Consider the following 16,929-nt stretch of genomic DNA (forward strand, 5'->3'; position numbering starts at 1 on the left):
AGTCATTTCAATTTCGGGAAACGTTGTGCTTTACAAGACTTCCTATGTTTGCGCACAGACCGTCACCATAATAAAAACTAAAAAAAAAAACCCACCAAACAAACCTCAAAGCACTATATAAAAAGAACATTTATGTTACCATCCCTGTTTTACCAGCTGAAAATCTTGGATACACAGGGGTAAAGCAATTTAATCCAAATTGCCCCAGACAAAGACAAGGAAAAAGCAAGGAATTTGCATTCCTGTCCAGCCTGCTCTTTGTACCCGGGAAAGGTGGGGACCCCCCCAAAGGAACTATCTGGTTGCTGTTCTTTAACGCACACGGGCACAGCTGTAAGGGCCTGAGCAAACTGGGGGTCTGCTCTGGGAGCACCCCCCCAACCCGGCCTCTCCTCACTCTTGCCGATCTTTCTCACCCAACATACGTTTTCTTTCCATCTGCTCCTCCATGCCTTTTGAAAGGGGAAAACGAAACCTGCAACTGTTGCAGCACGCATCTAATTTTTAATCCCAATATGTCAAAAAGCTTTTTACCAGAGGTAAAAGGACCGTATTCACACTTACTATCCATCCCCCCCGCACCCCCAAGCACGTCGCACCCCTCGCTGGGAGGTGGGCAAGCTGCAGGCGCAGAACGGGTCTGACTCCTGCTCCGAGCCGCCATGGCCACGGGCTCCCCTGCGGTGCTGGGGCTCGGTGCTCAGCAGCGGGTGAGCAACAGGGCGCCCTGCAGCAGGACAAGCGTCCGGGCTTGGCTCGGACAAGGTATGTGGAGCTGAGGCAGCGCCTGGCCCGTGACGGTTCGGGTGGCCAGTGAGGTGCCCTCATCTGGTACGGAGGCTTCCTGTCCCATCGCTGGGTTTACTTCATCTGACGGGGCCAATTCACATTCAGATTTGGCCTTGAAAAGGCCAGAAATCATTTATTCTTCCAATGTTGCAGCTTTGTTGGATGCCGTGGCCACAGTACCGCGCACCTGCAGAGTCAGCAGCTGCCCCGGTACGCGGGGTGCCGGTGCACCCACGGGCAGCGCACGCCCCGCGGCAGAGCAGGCCTGACACCCCAGAGGCAAACGCGGCCTCGTCCACACTCTGTGCATTCTTTCCTCTGTTCAACAACAAAAGTACTTGCAACAGCCTGATCCTGAAAAAAATACCCATGCATGACTAAGTTCACTCAAATTCGCAGTCCCACAGAATCCAATTAAACAACCCAAGAGCACAAAGTTATTCATGTATTCAAGGCTATGGACAGCTGGGCCCGACATTTGTTTTGGTCTGGTGCCAGTTACAGTAACCATCCCTTTACCTGGACTTCATTTCTCAGCTATACAATTAAAAGTTAAATTCAAACCATCCTATTCCCGGTGGACCCTCAAGGATGAAACTTTTATAGGTCTTTAAATACATTACGTATCAACTACTTGTGTCTGTTTTCTAGCAAATCTCCCATGGATTCTATGGGGAAAGCACAAACCAATGAATTATGTATTCAGGATTTTGTGCCGATCTCAGTGTGTAATTGTTACAGTGTTCGGAATAAAAGGAACATAGCTATTTGATAATTAATTATGCTCTAATTGCATTCACCTGGGAAAAACAGATAGCACTAAGAGGCAAACAGGGGTCAATAATATTAATATAGTTGATCACTAATCTTGCATATACAAGTACCAATTAGTTAAACAGAGTCACTGATAATGTGCATGAGGAATCTGAATGTAGAGATAAATTAAACACGTAGAAAGTAAGAGAAATGAAGCTACCGACTTCAATAACTGCAATAGCGATCTATTTTCCTTTTTTCAGGTTACATTTAAGGGGCTGTGGTGAAGGGGTGCCAGATGACATTTAAGGCTCCTGCGTATCCCAGAAGTCGAGCTCACCTCCCTGTTACTTTCCCCTTAGTGCAATGAAAGGTTGGCGCTTGGTGCGCCGTGGTCCAAAAAGGAACGTAAGCAGGAGACGTCAACAGAAGTGAAGCGCTGGGAAGAGGAACAGAGCGAAGCACAGCGAGGGTCTTCACTGAGTCTGGCTTGCAAGGTGGCAGTTGTGCCTACACCCCTCTCTCCGTGCCCGTACCCCCGTGCAAGCCCTGCACACGGCTGAACATCCAGTTCTTTAACTTCAGCGAGCTGTCCGGACCACGCGGAGCATTAAACACAAGCAGAGCTGTTTTCTGGGATTAGAGCTTAAAGGGGAATAGATGGGGGCTGTAGCAGTTTGGTTTGGTACTTCTTGTACATATGAGGCAGCGGAGAAAGCAAATGAGGCATGACGCTGGCGAGGAAGGGTACCTGTGCTGCTAGGAAGCCTCTCTGAGCAGCTTTGCAGGTGGTTCCCCCACCGCACACCCAGACACCAGGGGATGGGATGAGCTGCCGCAGGGAAACGGTGCTCCTCCTCAGTCATTTTCAGGAAAGGCTGCTCTCTGCTGCGCTCAAACAGCGGCTCTCAGCAGCAATAACAACGCAGAGCGTTGTCCGAGGCAGGCTCCCGGCTGTGGGGGCACGCGGACCCCCGGGAGGAACGGCACCGCTGACGCCTCCACCACCCAGCCGGGCTGCGCCCCATTTCTGGTCTCACTCTTCTGCAAAGAGCTCCTCTCCCCGCACGGGAGGCCAGCTGTGCGACATCAACCTATGCAAGAGAGATGGAAAAGCAGGCCTGTTCGCGTTCTGTAACGACAACCAGATGCCACGGTGGAAGCTGGCCTGGGATGGCTGGAAAGCGGCTGTCCGCGCGGGGAAGGCGGTTGGTCCATCCGCGTGCGCAGAAGAACCGCTGGTGAAACTTTATTGCTTAAGGAGGGTGGGGCCCTGGTCTCTCATCTCACAGAGGGGAAAAAAAATAGATGGAAACAGCCTTAACCGCCACTGATTCATAGGATATTGCACCAAACCACAGAGAGAGGTAAATTTTGGGCTGCTATTTTGAGGGCTCTTATTAATCTTCAGTACAGCAGAGCTTTGCCCCAGCCATTAGCTCAGCAGTAACAACACAACTGAATAGAGTCTTTCATGAGTTTAACAGGATGGAGCTCGCCCAGGACTCCTTGGCCTGTGCCGGCAGTATCTGGGAGCCACACGTGAACCCCATCCAAGAACAGCATAAAAATCAATGCTGTGACCAGCACTGCCGACCACGCGCGTTTAGCTCGGAGCCGTCGAGAGACAGCAGCTTAACACTTGGAGCGAATGAGAGCAGGAGATTTGTGACCCCTGATCTAACGCTTTCCAAGCTGAGACCCCAATGACTATTTCCATCGATGCCAGACCCGCGTGGCCGAGCGCTCCTACGGCAGACAGCCCGGCCATCACACGGCGCGGCGCTTCCAGGGCCGCTGGAGTCGGAGGAGCCCAGCTCTGCCCTCGGCCCGAGCCAGGCTGCCCCTTCCACCCACCTCCAAATCAGATGTTCTCCTCCCACATTGCCAGGGTAGGGGAGGAGAAAATTCATCGTAAATAAGCCTCGCGGCACGCAGAGAAAGCGTCATGCTTGGCTACTAGAGTGTAAGTTCTCCTCTTGCCCATTTATATTGCCATTTAGCTACTAGGGACTGATGCCTCCTCTCTTGAGACTTGAAGCTGGTTAAGCAGCACCATGGTCTTTCCCTTCCCTAATACGCCGTAGACGTAACTACTGCCCACCCTGCTACACGGACTTCATACACGGTCAAGGGGTTCTATGTGATTTCGTTATTGTCTTGCTAGCTACTGCTCTTACGACCCAGAAGCACTTCCCTCTCAGATGGAAGGGCAGAACCCAACTTCTTGCCCAGGGTGAAGAACTATTATATACTATTCAAAAAGGGCATTATTTTTAAACTGAGCTATGCTTGAAGATACCGACTGTAAAATTATCGGTAATGAAGTTTCTAGACCTCATAAGGACTCTGGGACTCCTGTGTGGTGGTCAGATAAAAACAGAATATGCAGGAACTCACAGTCATTTCACAAACACCAAGGAGGAACCGGTCCGACGTATTACAGCACATTCGCAAGAGGACAATTTCTCATTAAAGGCCCCCTCTGAAGTGCAGTGACTGAAGAGCAGGCTGTCCAGCACCAGGCTGGGCTCAGGCCCTGGCAAAGCACCCGAACCGCCTGGTAAGGCACCGCGAGGCTCCAGGGCACCCTTGCTGGTGGGTCCCTGCCCGGAGGGATAACGGACGCCGCCACCTCCATCCCAGCAGCGCGATTCGCCCGCAGCAGCGCTAACCTTGAAGAGAACTGGAGCTCTCTTGTCAGTCATCTGCATTACAATACGTCTACGTCCTTATGTATTCTCTCTGCCAAAAGGCAACTTTTAAAATGCTATAAAATAAAACTGTACAAATTAAACAGTCAACACATTTTACTGCTGCTCAGTAACTAAAGTGCTTTCACTGTGCTATGCAATCTATAACTGCTGAAATTACTTTCATGTGTGTTTATAAGTCTTCCTATATTTTCTCCTCATTACTCCAAATACATTTTAAAAGCTTGTTAAGATAGATTTGTTGGCGTTTTGTATCTAGCTGACTGTGCATGTTAAGGGCTCTGAGTGTGACTTTCCTAACTTGAAACACACTATTTTTCATGCTGCTTGTTAAAACACGTATCATTCCAAGCATGTACATTAATTGGCTTGTCTAGGGAAACAGAACTCGGTTTATGAAGTCTGTCATCCTGCTTTGTAGCTTAATTATAAAATAAAATTATTTTCGTTGCCCCCAGTCAGGCTATTTGCTCTGGGGTTTTTTTCTTCCTCATGCTGCTGTTTTAAATTCCAGGGTTGTGTAACCGATCCGTTAGGCCCTACTTCAGTGGCTGCTCCCAGGGCTGGTGGTTAACGCAGCGATCGTTAGTAACGCTGCACACACTGCGAGGGTCCTAAACTGCACCTGTAAGCATATGAGAGATGCTGGAAGGCAACCACATCTAAGTGGCAGACTTTAGAATAAATTCGAGGGACTATTTAAGTTATTGTATGTTGACTTGGGATGTTCTACCCATACCCAGTCACTCCACAGCGCGGGCTGCCACATACCCAGAAAAGTAGAGACCTCAAACATGAGGGCACCTCTGCTATGGAGACAGGCTGAGAGAGTTGGGGTTGTTCAGCCTGGAGAAGAGAAGGCTGCGGGGAGACCTTAGAGCCCCTTCCAGTCCCTGCAGGGGCTCCAGGAAAGCTGGAGAGGGGCTGGTGCCAAGGGCAGGGAGTGACAGGACAAGGGGAATGGCCTGAAGCTGCAGGAGGGGAGATGGAGATGGGATGTGAGGCAGAAATCCTTCCCTGTGAGGGTGCTGAGGCCCTGGCACAGGGTGCCCAGAGAAGCTGTGGCTGCCCCTGGCTCCCTGGCAGTGTTCAAGGCCAGGCTGGATGGGGCTTTGGGCAACCTGGGCTAGTGGAGGGTGTCCCTGCCCATGGCAGGGGTGGCACTGGATGGGCTGGGAGGTCCTTTCCAACCCAAACCAGGCTAGGGTTCTGTGATTTCCAGGTAGAAAGAGACAACAAACCTGTAGAAAACAGAGGTGTAGTAACTCTCACCAGAACCATCCCTCAATGACAGGAATGCCATCGAGCTCCCTTGAGATGGACCGTCCAAATACAGCGCCCACAACTGAAGATACCATTCCTAACTCCCGGGCTTAGTCCTGTGGGTTTTCTGTTTCAGCAGCAGAGCCCTTACTCAGTGATCTCTGGCACAGCCAGAAGCCAAGAGCAGCCCAGCTCACACTGTCCGGGAGCGGAGGTCAACCCTGGTGTCTCGCCGCAAACCAGAAGCTGGAGATAAAACCGTGGCTCAGCAGCTGCAGGCCACAGCAGAACTCCCACCAACTTCAGGGGCACCAGGAGCTCCCACATAAAAAAACGCCCAGGCCTTATTTCTACCAACTGAAATCTAATATACTGAGGAAGGGATTTTTAAAAACACCCAGAACTACAAAAAGATTTCATGAAAATTAACTTTCTTTGCTACACCATCCTGCTCATGGTCTAAATCCGCAGTTCCCACCCAGCAAGTCTCGGCTCCCAAAACTTCCTCTCCACCAAAGGAGCCCACTTGGTTGCTTGAATTTAAGGCAGCTCTTCGATGGTGGAGCGGAGCAGGAACCTGAAGCACTATAACTTTTAAAATACGTAGGGATGCTAAAACTTCCTGCCTTCTCTGACGCACTGACACCACGGTCTGATCCTGTAGCAGCTCTCCGGAGTCAGAAGCCAGAATCTTGACCCCCTGCTACCTAATCAGTACCCCCAATTTTTAACAGCTCCAAAATGCTTTTCCATAGCCCTTAGAGGTTTTTAGGATGGAAAGGAAAGGACAGCTGTGCTTCACTCACATGATTATTTTATTTTCTCCCCCCAGTATTTATGCTGTGCAAAGCCCTCATCATTTAGGAAAAAAAGCAAGGGATACAAATGGCACACAACATTCCTCAGCTTTACATAGAGCCACAGTAATTTCAGATAGAAATCAAAATTACCAAACGTCACAATACACATACTACTGTAAACTTTGCTGCTTATCTCACAAAACCTGATTTCCCTCCACAAAGAGATCAGTCTTAACCAAGACACAGGTCTTCCAGCCAGCAGACCCCTCTATAAAAACATTCAGGTAAAAATCCTTACTTGAAGAAAGGATCCTCAGAGTCCTCCCTGCCAGCCCGCTCCCTCCCACGATGGCAGGAAGGCCCTATGTGCCAAAGAGTTACTGGCATCATCTGTAACTAGGCATTCTGTTAATGATTTAGGAAATCTGTTAATGGGAAATTAATTGGAATCAAGATCAGCCAATTGCACAGATTTTCCCCTTGATTAACACACCCACTTATCGACAGGATGAATTACAGGTTGTGCCATTCACCAACGTAGCCGAGTCCCGGGGAACTTGTCGGTGTGCTCGCGGTACGGTGCCAGAAAACGTGTCCCAGAATGGGCCCGCGCGAGGAGGGCTCGCAGAGCCGGGGGTACCAAAATAGCAACTGAGCAGGGAGAGCGAAGCTCCTTCCCCCGCAGCGCCCGCCGGAGCCTGCGCTGCGCCCGGGACGGACTGACGGCTCCCGTCCGCTGCCTTCAGACCTCTCGGTGCTGAGGACCGGAACGTCAGCACGGTGGCGAACAGGCTGTGAGATGACTATGAGCTGGACAAACGCAGCACCGGCGCTAGGATTAAGGCAGCGCTAAGGGGGACGGCGAAGCCCAGCACGGCGTGCGGTGCCTCCCTGCTGCTGCGAGGGCTGCAGCCCCCGGCTCTGGTCGCTGTGACGGCTTCGTGCCTGGCTTTGCCAGCACTTGTGTGGTTAGAGAGAGCCCACCGGCAGCACCTCCGCCCTTTTCCCCCCCTTTTTCCTTTCTCTTCCCTCCCCTCGTACGCAGCGAGTGCTGGTATTTCTACTGCGATCGTGGCTAGGGTCAAATCTTCCTCTTTCCTCCATCTGTAATTTTGGAGGCCTCCTGGTGACGTCATTGACCTCGGATTAGCGTGAGGCAAGCGTGGAATCAAACCTGGCCAGTAAAGGTGCTGCGGGCCCTCAGCGCCCCAGGAGCGCTCAGCACCCCGAGCTCTCTCCTTGTCCCACTGAGTGTGTCCGCAGCCCCTCAGGCCACGCCTGAGATACCCCCAGCGAACGCCAAGGGGGAGTGTTTCTTCAGCCCCACAAGTGTTACCAAATTATTTCCGACTAAAGCCCAGGTGGGATTGCCACAGGCATTCAGGCTTGGCCTGATGCTGCTCCACCATCGCAGGCAGAGCACGTCTTGCTACGACAGCCTGCAGCTGGCCACGCAACTTAAGGCAGACCGTCTTCATCTGAGTTCTGCGTGTTACAATTCCGCGTTAAATACAGTGAGTACTAACGAGAGAGCCCCGTAGCTGCGCGGGCTGGTCGGTAACGTGGGATGGCAGGTCCCGATGGAGAGGATCAGACTCCCCTCTAACGTGACGGGTCTGGCCACGTGATACGCTGCTCTTCTGACACGTTTCCGTGCTGCCTTGTGGAGAGGGAGAGCCTTTTATCTCGGGTAAGAGGCGATGGGCTGGAAGAAGCTGATGATCGGCTTTGCTTTTGCACGGAGGGGAACGAGTTGCAAATTACCTGCTGTCAGCAGAAGGCTGAAGCCCTGGCAGAAGGCAGAGTCCTGTGGCTAGGCAGGGTGCTGGGCTGGAAATAAGATGTGTCTTAAAAGGGGAATATAGCGCTTGAAGGGTACTGCGTCTTTTGAGGCAGAAAAGATTTTGCAGAAGAGATGTCTGCATAAGTAACGTCTTTATGAGCAGGGATATATGGAGATGAGAACTTGCTCCTAGAGCTCTAAGAAAATGAAGATTTACTGCTTTAAGCAAAAAGGGAAAAAGGGCTGCCAGGCTGTGCCCCTACCTTGCAGGAAAAATATTCCTACTGTGGAGTTTTGATGAAAGCTGTCAGGAAGGCTGAGTGGGCTTTGCTCACTTTCAGAGACAGAGATTGAATCTGAGCTCAGTGCGGCCGAGCACGATCGGCCCCTGCTCGCGGTGAGAGAGCAGTCGGCTGATTTTGCCCGTCAGGGTGCTCCCGTGATGCCCGGCATGTCCCGCAGCAGCGTGTCCCTTCCCGGCCCTGGGCAGCCTGGCCGCACACGGGGCCGGGGCCGTGCAGGATTCGGGCACTGAGAAACCCCCCAGCGCTCGGTTTCACCGGTCGGGAAAAGTGGTTTAGACACAGTCCAGGGAAGCACTGCAATTCCTCGCTCTCGGGTGCGACAGGAGTTCCTGAAACACCAGACGGAGCAGGGCGGTGTGGCAAAGCTACCGGTGACCTGCAGAGTCCGCGGGATTCGCCCAAGAGGGATGAGCCGACATCAGACACAAAATCCATCTCGTGGGGCCAGCGCCGGTCGGCTGGGCACGCGGCATCACGGCACATCGCCCCGGCAATCGCTGCCTGTCACAAACGCACACGTACATCACGAGCTTTGCATCCAATTAGTACGCAAAGGCGTGAAGCTTTTTCTGCATTTAGAAATTTCTAAGAAATTAATCTCCAAAGCACTTGCTTTCAGCCTAATGCCTCCTGAGGGTTTGGAGGGGGGTTATTTGTTTGGATGTTTTGTTGTTGATTTTTGTCAGGCTTACACTGAATGCCAAGCTCCTGATTTTCCCTGTGCGTTAGATATTGCAAATACTGGAAACTACCGTTTTCCTTGCAGGAGGCCGGTGCCTCCGAGTCAGTGAGGGCGGCCACCCCCCATCACATCACGCCTGAGTGCCCACAGTCCGTACGGAGAGCATCGCGGGTACATTAGTGATCAAAACTATGTCAGCTGTGACAAAATAAAAGCCTTTGAAGATTAAGCAGGGAAAAAAGTCTTTGAAATAGATACTGAAAAGTTACGTCGTCTTTTCACTTATCTCACTCTAAAGCTCCCGACGCTGGTCTCTCAGAACAGAACTGACCAGGGATTTCTTTATCATGCATGAAATTATTTCATCCTGGTGGAGGAAATGACATGAGAACCAGGCAGAAAATAGTCAAGTTTTAAGTCTGACAGGAAAAAAAGGCAAACAGAATGACTTACGCTAAGCTCAGAAATAGTATCTCTCCTCACCCACTGACCATCCCAAACCGTGTCTCTGTGTGAACTATTAATTAAAAATACATCAAACTCCATTCAATTTGCAGGCATCAGAAAAGTTTCAAGTGGAAAAGATTAACCCATCCCTTCCTCTCATGCCACTTAGAGAAACCACACAGCGCTCAGAGAGTCCCGAACAAAAACGGGGTCTTATTTTGCTGCGAGACAGAGTTGCACGGCTCTTCTTCAGTCGGTCAAGCTGTTAGCAATTACTAGATGAGTGGCAGCGTTCGTTACACCATAGAAAACTTCATGAATCGTATTACACAAGAGCTCAATTCCCAATATTAACAAAACTAACAACTCACATCAACAGATTATTTATTTTTAGACTGATGCTTAAGGCAGAACAGATTTTTTTCCCCCTCTTCCTTCCAGTTTATCCAGCGTTTATCCAGTTTATCCAACGTTCCAGTTCCAGAGCATCGCCCCCATGCAGGAGGAGGGGCTTTGCCCATTTTTGCTGCCTGAGCATCAAATCGCAGAAACACGTAAGGTTTACAGAGCTCAGAAGTAATTCCATGGGGAGTATAACATCTCCTGCAGTGCCAGCTGGTGCTATTTGCTGCAGTGAAAGTGCCTGCAGGCCTCAGACTTGTCAGTCTTTGCTGGCTACAACGTCAAAAATGATCCAGGATGCGATGCTCTGATTGCAATGAACACTGGAGGTCCCTGGGCCCACTGCTCACCAATAAACGTCTCCATTTTCTGGAGCTCTTGGCAATTCTAATGGAAGAACCGTAATTCACGTCGCTGCTCTGAGCAGCTTGTGGGCCAAGCTGCATCATGCTTCACCAGCACGTCCCTAACTGCCCCAGGTCCTCTCCTGCAGCAGCCGCCACGCTCGGGAAGCTGCCGCAGGTTGCCAGCCTGCGTGGCTGTGCCGGGTACCCAGCCACCTAGAGCAAACGGAACCGTATCCAGGGTTTATCACGGCTCTGCTTTCCCTTCCTGCCGCTTGGCCCCAGGACAGACCCCAGGGCCCTTCGATAACGCTTTGCCCCATCCGTGGCTCGGCAGCGTTGGGCAGACCCACGAGACAGGCAAAGGACCCGTGTTCACCGAATGCTCCTGTTGGCTCCCGAGTGAAGGTGCCTTATCTCTACGGAGATACAGCCTGCAGGTAGCTGCTGCGTTCGTGTGTTACATACGGAGAAAAGGAACGTTACGGGCTGTTTGTGTTACACCGGGTACAGTTAACACTAACACTGGTTCAACAGCATCTTCCGCTGATGGTCGGTCCGTCCTGCTAACACACGTGCTGCTCTTGGAATGACTGCGGATAAAACCGTGTACGGATCCGTCCTGTATTCCCCAAGCGCAGTGCCTTAAAAATCGAGTTGCCAGTTCCAGCTTACGCTCGCAGCAGTAATTGAACGGGGAAAGAGCAGCACTAATCACCGTGACGCTGTAAGGCGGTCGGCCCGGAGCTCAGCACCCAGCGCCCTGCGTCCCACGGCCCGAGGGCGGGTGTAGCCCCTTCCTTTGCCAGGCTGGGGGTCCAGCCGGCACTGCCGGTGCTCTGTGCCCATCCCAACTGCGTAACATCCCCTAAACCACCAGCCTCACGCTGTCCCCAAGCTGGCATCTGCCCCAGACGTTCCTGAGTGGGGTCTGGCCCCAAGAGCATCCCGGGGGTGCCCTGGGGAGGGGAAGAGCGGGACCCAGCGCCCCAGCCCAGCAGACTGTCCCCGTCCCCGCGCCCCGGCCGTACAGCCCGCAGCCCTCCCGCACACCCTGCCGCAGGGCCGCAGCTTCGTTTGGGGAAGAGCTCGGCACCAGTTCAATTTAAAACCAGCAGTTTTAAAAGCGGTGTCTAAACCGCCATTCAACCAACCATAACTCCTGTCATCAAAGTGAAAGGGTTTGAACTTCAAAGCAATTAGACCAGTAAGTGTAAAACTGGCTTTGAATTAACCTGAGAGCCTTGAACCGTGACCACGAGCTGCCCCGGCCCATCATCTAGCTGACGGCAGCCGGTGGAAAACAGGCGAGGAGAAGCGACACCGTGCCTCTCCTGGGAAAGCGCTGACGTGTGGGTACGACGCTGTTACACCTGGCGCTTCCCAAACGAGCCAGAGGAGGAGGACGTGGTCCTTGGTGGGACACCGCTCACGTGCTGCCGACGCAGGGGCTGGGGGCTGCACGGGTGCAGGGAGACTCTGCTCCTGCGCGTAACGCCGGCGGCTTCTGAACTGCAACGGGGCCAACAGGAAAGCGCCGGCCGTCCCTCAGCTGCTGGAGGTGCTGCTTGGCACGTTGGATGATAGCGCTTTGTGTCTGTCTCAGTTATTACGAATTCACCGGCAGTATTTAATTAATTATCACAGACAGCTGTTTGCACTAACATTTATGACTCCGGGTAGATCACACACTTAATCTGAACTCTGTCTGCGTGTGAATCTTGGCGTCAATCTCGATGTCAGCGCTGCCTGCTCCCTGGCTTTGCTGTCACGCGTCTGACAGCAGCAAACAGGGCTCTGCCATGCCAGAGGGTGACGGCCAGGATGGCGCTGGCCTCCCGCGGCCAGGCCCGGCACGGGCAGCAGGCTGTCCTCCCGACAGGGCCCCCGGCAGGAGAGGGCTGCCACCAGCAACGTATCGCCATGGCAAGGCTGTCCCCCGTCCCTGAGCTGATGTGTCACCCGGAGAGCAGCTCCACGGTGCGGAAGGTGAGTCCGTGCACAGACACGAGTCTCTCCTGAGACCTGCAGCACGTGAGTGGCACGTTCCCTCGACAGCAAGTTCATCTGCCTGAAGACATGCTCCTATCACGGCTTTCCCGCTCAAGGAGTGCTATCGCAGGAATTCCACGTTCCATTTAATCCGGTGCAACTGTAGGTTTCTGGCAGAACCAGCAGCTTGCGTTCCCTCCAGCGATTTGTCCCTGCTCCGGGCTCCTGTCCCCTTGTGTTAGATGTGATGACTGGGCTGATCAGAGGGAAAACGTAGGGTTTGGGATTTTGTGGGGGTTTGCAGTGAGTTAGTTTTCCATCAAGCTTGGCCAACCACCTCTGCACGACGCAATGTGAAAGGGACAGCAGGAATGCAAACCAGGAGCGGAGCTGGGAGCACTTCTGACAGCCGCTGCCATTGAACAAGCTTGGGTGTAACACAAGTCTATACCTTAAAGGGCCTAAGGATGTTTATGTAATCTGAAAGCCAGAAACAACAGTGAGGAAGAACGTGACAACTGGAGATAAGCAGGAAGAGGCATGCAAACTAGCAGAGAGATCCATTAATACACTCCGATTCCAGGGAGTGGAGCTGATTCTCCTTTTGCTCCTATGGAGCAAACCCCATCTCTGCTTCACTCGCGTTGCTTCAGGCTAACTCTGAACTCATTTAGGATTTGTTCAAAATCCCACAGCCTACCTGAAAACTGGGCTGTGCGTCATGCCTGCTGCCGGGGTTCACTGATTTGTGTGCTTGGGTGAGACCCAACATGTTTAACCTTGCAAAATTCAAAAGGCAGATCGTGTGCAAAGAGCTTACAGACACGCTGCCTCCCCACGATGGGATAGGTGAGGTTTTAAAATGATTCTGCATTTAGTTATTTGCTCCTTTGAGGTCACCAGATCTTAGATGGCGTTGCCCCTTTAGACGTCCTTTAAGTAACTGTGGGGTTGTGTAACTAGCAGCAGAAATCCCTTGGATTCTTTTTGACAGCTGATTTCCATTGTCACCCAGAGAATAACAGGCTCTAACTTCTAATCTTGCACTGTTCATCTTTTAAACTAAAAACTGGCAAAATCATCTGCTAATGGAGGCAGAAACATTTGCAGTCTAGTTTGCTTCTGAATGATTTAAAAAAGACATTACCAGCAGCTTGGAGAAATAACTATTTAAGAAGTCTACCCAATTTAATATTTTTATTATTGTTTGCTATTTATACAACACCACAGATGTCCCTGGTGTTTAAGAGGGATGCTCGTCATTTATGTAGCACTTTACATTTTAAAGACCCACAGAAACATTAACTAATCCTAGCAAAATCCCTGTTTGGAAGATGAGCATTGTTATCTTTTCTCTACGGCTGGGGACGTGCTGGTGCCACAGCGCTGCGTCTTGCCCAAGACCACAAAGCAAGAGGCAGGAGCAGGCTGGCAAGGGGACGCCTCGCGCTCGGGGCCAGCTCCGGCCGTGCCGGTGGCTCTCCTCAGCAAGAGCACAGCCTCGTGTTTTACAAGAGCACTACCAGATCCCTGCCGCCCATTTCCATGGGCCTTCCTGCCTCTCCGTTCATTCATGAATAGGAAGCAAACCCCCTCAAAAATTAAGAGTACGCTTTGTTTCTGCACGTGGTATGTGCTGACGTGCAGCGTATGGTGTGACACCGTGTAATGCCACTCCTCCGGCCGTGAGGAAGCAGCCAACCTCTGTAACTGTAGTGTTAGAGACTCAAGTATGGACGGCACGGAAGCACATCTGGGAGCTTCGCACCTGACGCGACTGCTAGAAAACAGTATTAACCTTCACGTATGTCTTTATCACCTACATGAACGCGAAATATCTTCCACATGATCATTGCTTCAGAGCAAGACTCAGAGCCAAGCTCCAGCTGACAGTGCCACAACTATCCTGCGCGTCACCTAAAACCTGGGGACCCTTCTCGCTCCCGGCCGGGCTCCCAGGCTTGGTCCCGCTGCTGCCTGCACAGGAAGCTCGCTTCACCGCAGAACAAGAAATACCCGGGGGTTTTATTTGGTTATTTTCAGGCCTTAAATTGAGGAACACAAAACCATGGTGCCTCCCTCCTAGATCTGCTGCCTTGTCTATTAAACCAACAGAAAATGGTTTCTCATTTCATACAGACACTACTATCTTGAATTTCCCAGCTGTCATCTGACAGATATGAGCACTGGGAGAGAAAAATAAAACAAGCATAGTGTATAAACAACCCTAGGGACTAAATTTTGCAGACTCTGAACATCAATGATGTGCAATTCTTTGTTTGCTGAGGTGAGCAAGTACACAGGGAGAACTGTACACAACAATTATGTTAAAACACTGCATGGCGCTTGAGCTTTAAATATCTCAGAGGGACAAAACAGAAGTGCAAGTTGCTCTGAAATGAAAAGAGATCTTTTCCGTTGTTTCTCTAATAGGGAGAGGTGAAGGTTATAAACAAGGCAGCCAGCCGGTGTGAACAACGTGGGTAATCTGAGCGCCCTTGGTTTGGAAGAGCTGTCGACATCCCTGGGATGGCACTATGGACCTCAGCTAGAGACCCCGCAGGGATGAAAGAGAAACACTGTTCCCAGAATTTCTGATTAAAAATCTGAAAAAGAGGAAACTAATGAGTTTTATTCCACACAGTATTTCTATTAAAAACCAGTGGGATGTTGTCACATAAAGAGATGTATAAAAGACGATGCATACCCCCCATGGCTGCCCCTGCAGGTGCACCAGGATTGCTCAGGAAGGAGAGCCCTCCTCTCGGGGACGTCTTCGGGGTGGCCACATGCTCTACAATGACAGCTCTTCAAAATATGCCTCCCCTGGCAAAGTCTGTAAAGCCCACAGCAAATCTGGCCTCAGACGTATGCCTCTTCTCTTTGAGACAGACAACACAACCCATTATAAAACCAGATCTCAACATCTGGTTATTTGTCAGTTTTTGAGAGAAATGTCTATCAGCAACAGCACCTAATTTCTCACCAGCATCCTCCACTCCTTCAAATTTCTTCAAATCATTTGACAGATGTCCTCCTTCCCCACCAAACTTGTTCTCTTTTAAGGTTTATTTTGAATAACTTACTGACACAAAACTCCCCACTAATCCCAGAGATCTCAGTTCACTCTGCCACAGGCCCTTTCCCAAGCACCCAGCCCTACGTGTGAGTTAAAGAGCTAAGTATAAAGAGCACAAGGAAAATAACCAAGACAGCTTTAAGTAGCAGAAGAGTTCCAATAATTTCTTTAGCATAAATAACATTTTCCAAACCATGCCTATTAATGTCACTTTGCAGCACCAGACAGGCTCTGGTCCAGCAGCTGCTCCTGGGACCGGCGGGGACGTGGCAGGGAGGGCTGGTGGACCCGCTCCAGAGGAACCGCTCTGGGCTCCTTCGCTGCCCTCCCCCAGGCCAGCGCTCGCAGACAGCAGGCAGTCCCTAAACTGGGCAAAAAAACCAGCCACAAATCCTTTGTTCTTCCAGAAGCCCCGGATTTTGCTTTTTTCCTGCATGTTCGCCATCTTTGCCCACATTCAGAATTTAAAACATTTAACAAAATGAGAAAATCCTTTCCTAGTGAAATGCTGGTAATTCAATTAAAACACAAGGTAATAAAAATGACAGCCAGGTCTTAAAGAGCTTGGAGAGGTGGACCAGCTCCACGCACGGAGCCTTCCTTACCTAAGATGCCCTTCGGCATTCCCAATCAGATGTGGAAAAGCTGTTGTCGCGCCAGCCTGCCTCTAGCCCTTCGTGTCCAGCAATTCTCGGCCTCAGGTCTCACGGATCCCTGGGGCAGGTCTGCTAGGTGGAACAAAATGCTCAAAATTAATGAACAAAACAACAAAGGCAGAAACCTGTTTATTCAAATAGCATTAAGATTTACACTGCATTAAGCCTATTCTAATCCCCACGTGGAAAAGATGAAATATTCTGCACTACTTACACCAACGAAATCCTTGGTGGCAGACAGAAGGGGCATATGTTTAATGACTAGAAAGGATAGACCAATATTTTTAAGACAAATTGAGGCAGTAAGGACTGCAGAGCAATCAGATCTATTTAAGGATCAGCTTGGGAGTTTTTACAACTACAAACAGAAATAGGATTTTGCTGTAAGCGTGCTATAAATGTAGAGCCACAGCAGACAGGGAGACATTTTTGCAGCATTTATAAAGACATCAAAGTATGGAGGATAACTCCAGAAATAAGCTTTAGTTCTCAACGAAAATTTATAAATGGTTGGAAAAACTTGTGAAGTTTCACAAACTTTGAAAGGTTTGGGGTCTTCCCATCCACTATGTAACAAAAGCACCGCTTTACCTACGTTAAGTAATAAAAGTGTACTTCCTAAATAGAGTGGGAGTTACCTTTCCTTGGCAATCAGCTGCAAAATACCACAGGTAGAAAAATTGGTCTGCATGTTGTTCGGGTGACTTCTACACACTGGCAGAGGCACATAGCAGGTATAACAATGAGTGCAAAGCTTCATGGAGAGCTCAGTACTGGGGGGGGGGGGGGGGGGGGGGGGAACCCCAAAAAAACCCCAAAATGTTTTTAAAAGTTTTCTGCAGCACCTAGCTTGCTTGCTGCCCGGGGTGTCCCTGCACAGCCCGACCTCGACGGTCAGCCCTTTAACCCCCTCATCC

General features: G+C 50.8%; 1 long non-coding RNA gene across 1 annotated transcript in view; it reads right to left on the bottom strand.

Annotated features, from left to right (window-relative positions):
• Positions 1 to 429: 429 nt before the first annotated feature.
• LOC142604008 (uncharacterized) overlaps positions 430 to 16,929 on the bottom strand; it is a 37,826-nt gene continuing 21,326 nt past the window's right edge. Inside the window, exons 5-6 of the long non-coding RNA XR_012837900.1 lie at positions 15,962 to 16,084; positions 430 to 1,143 (exon numbers count right to left, since the gene is read on the bottom strand). This is a non-coding gene — a long non-coding RNA (uncharacterized LOC142604008). The remainder of the gene's footprint in view (positions 1,144 to 15,961; positions 16,085 to 16,929) is intronic.

Source organism: Balearica regulorum, chromosome 15, assembly GCF_011004875.1.
Source record: "Balearica regulorum gibbericeps isolate bBalReg1 chromosome 15, bBalReg1.pri, whole genome shotgun sequence".
Classification (NCBI taxonomy): Eukaryota; Metazoa; Chordata; class Aves; order Gruiformes; family Gruidae; genus Balearica; species Balearica regulorum.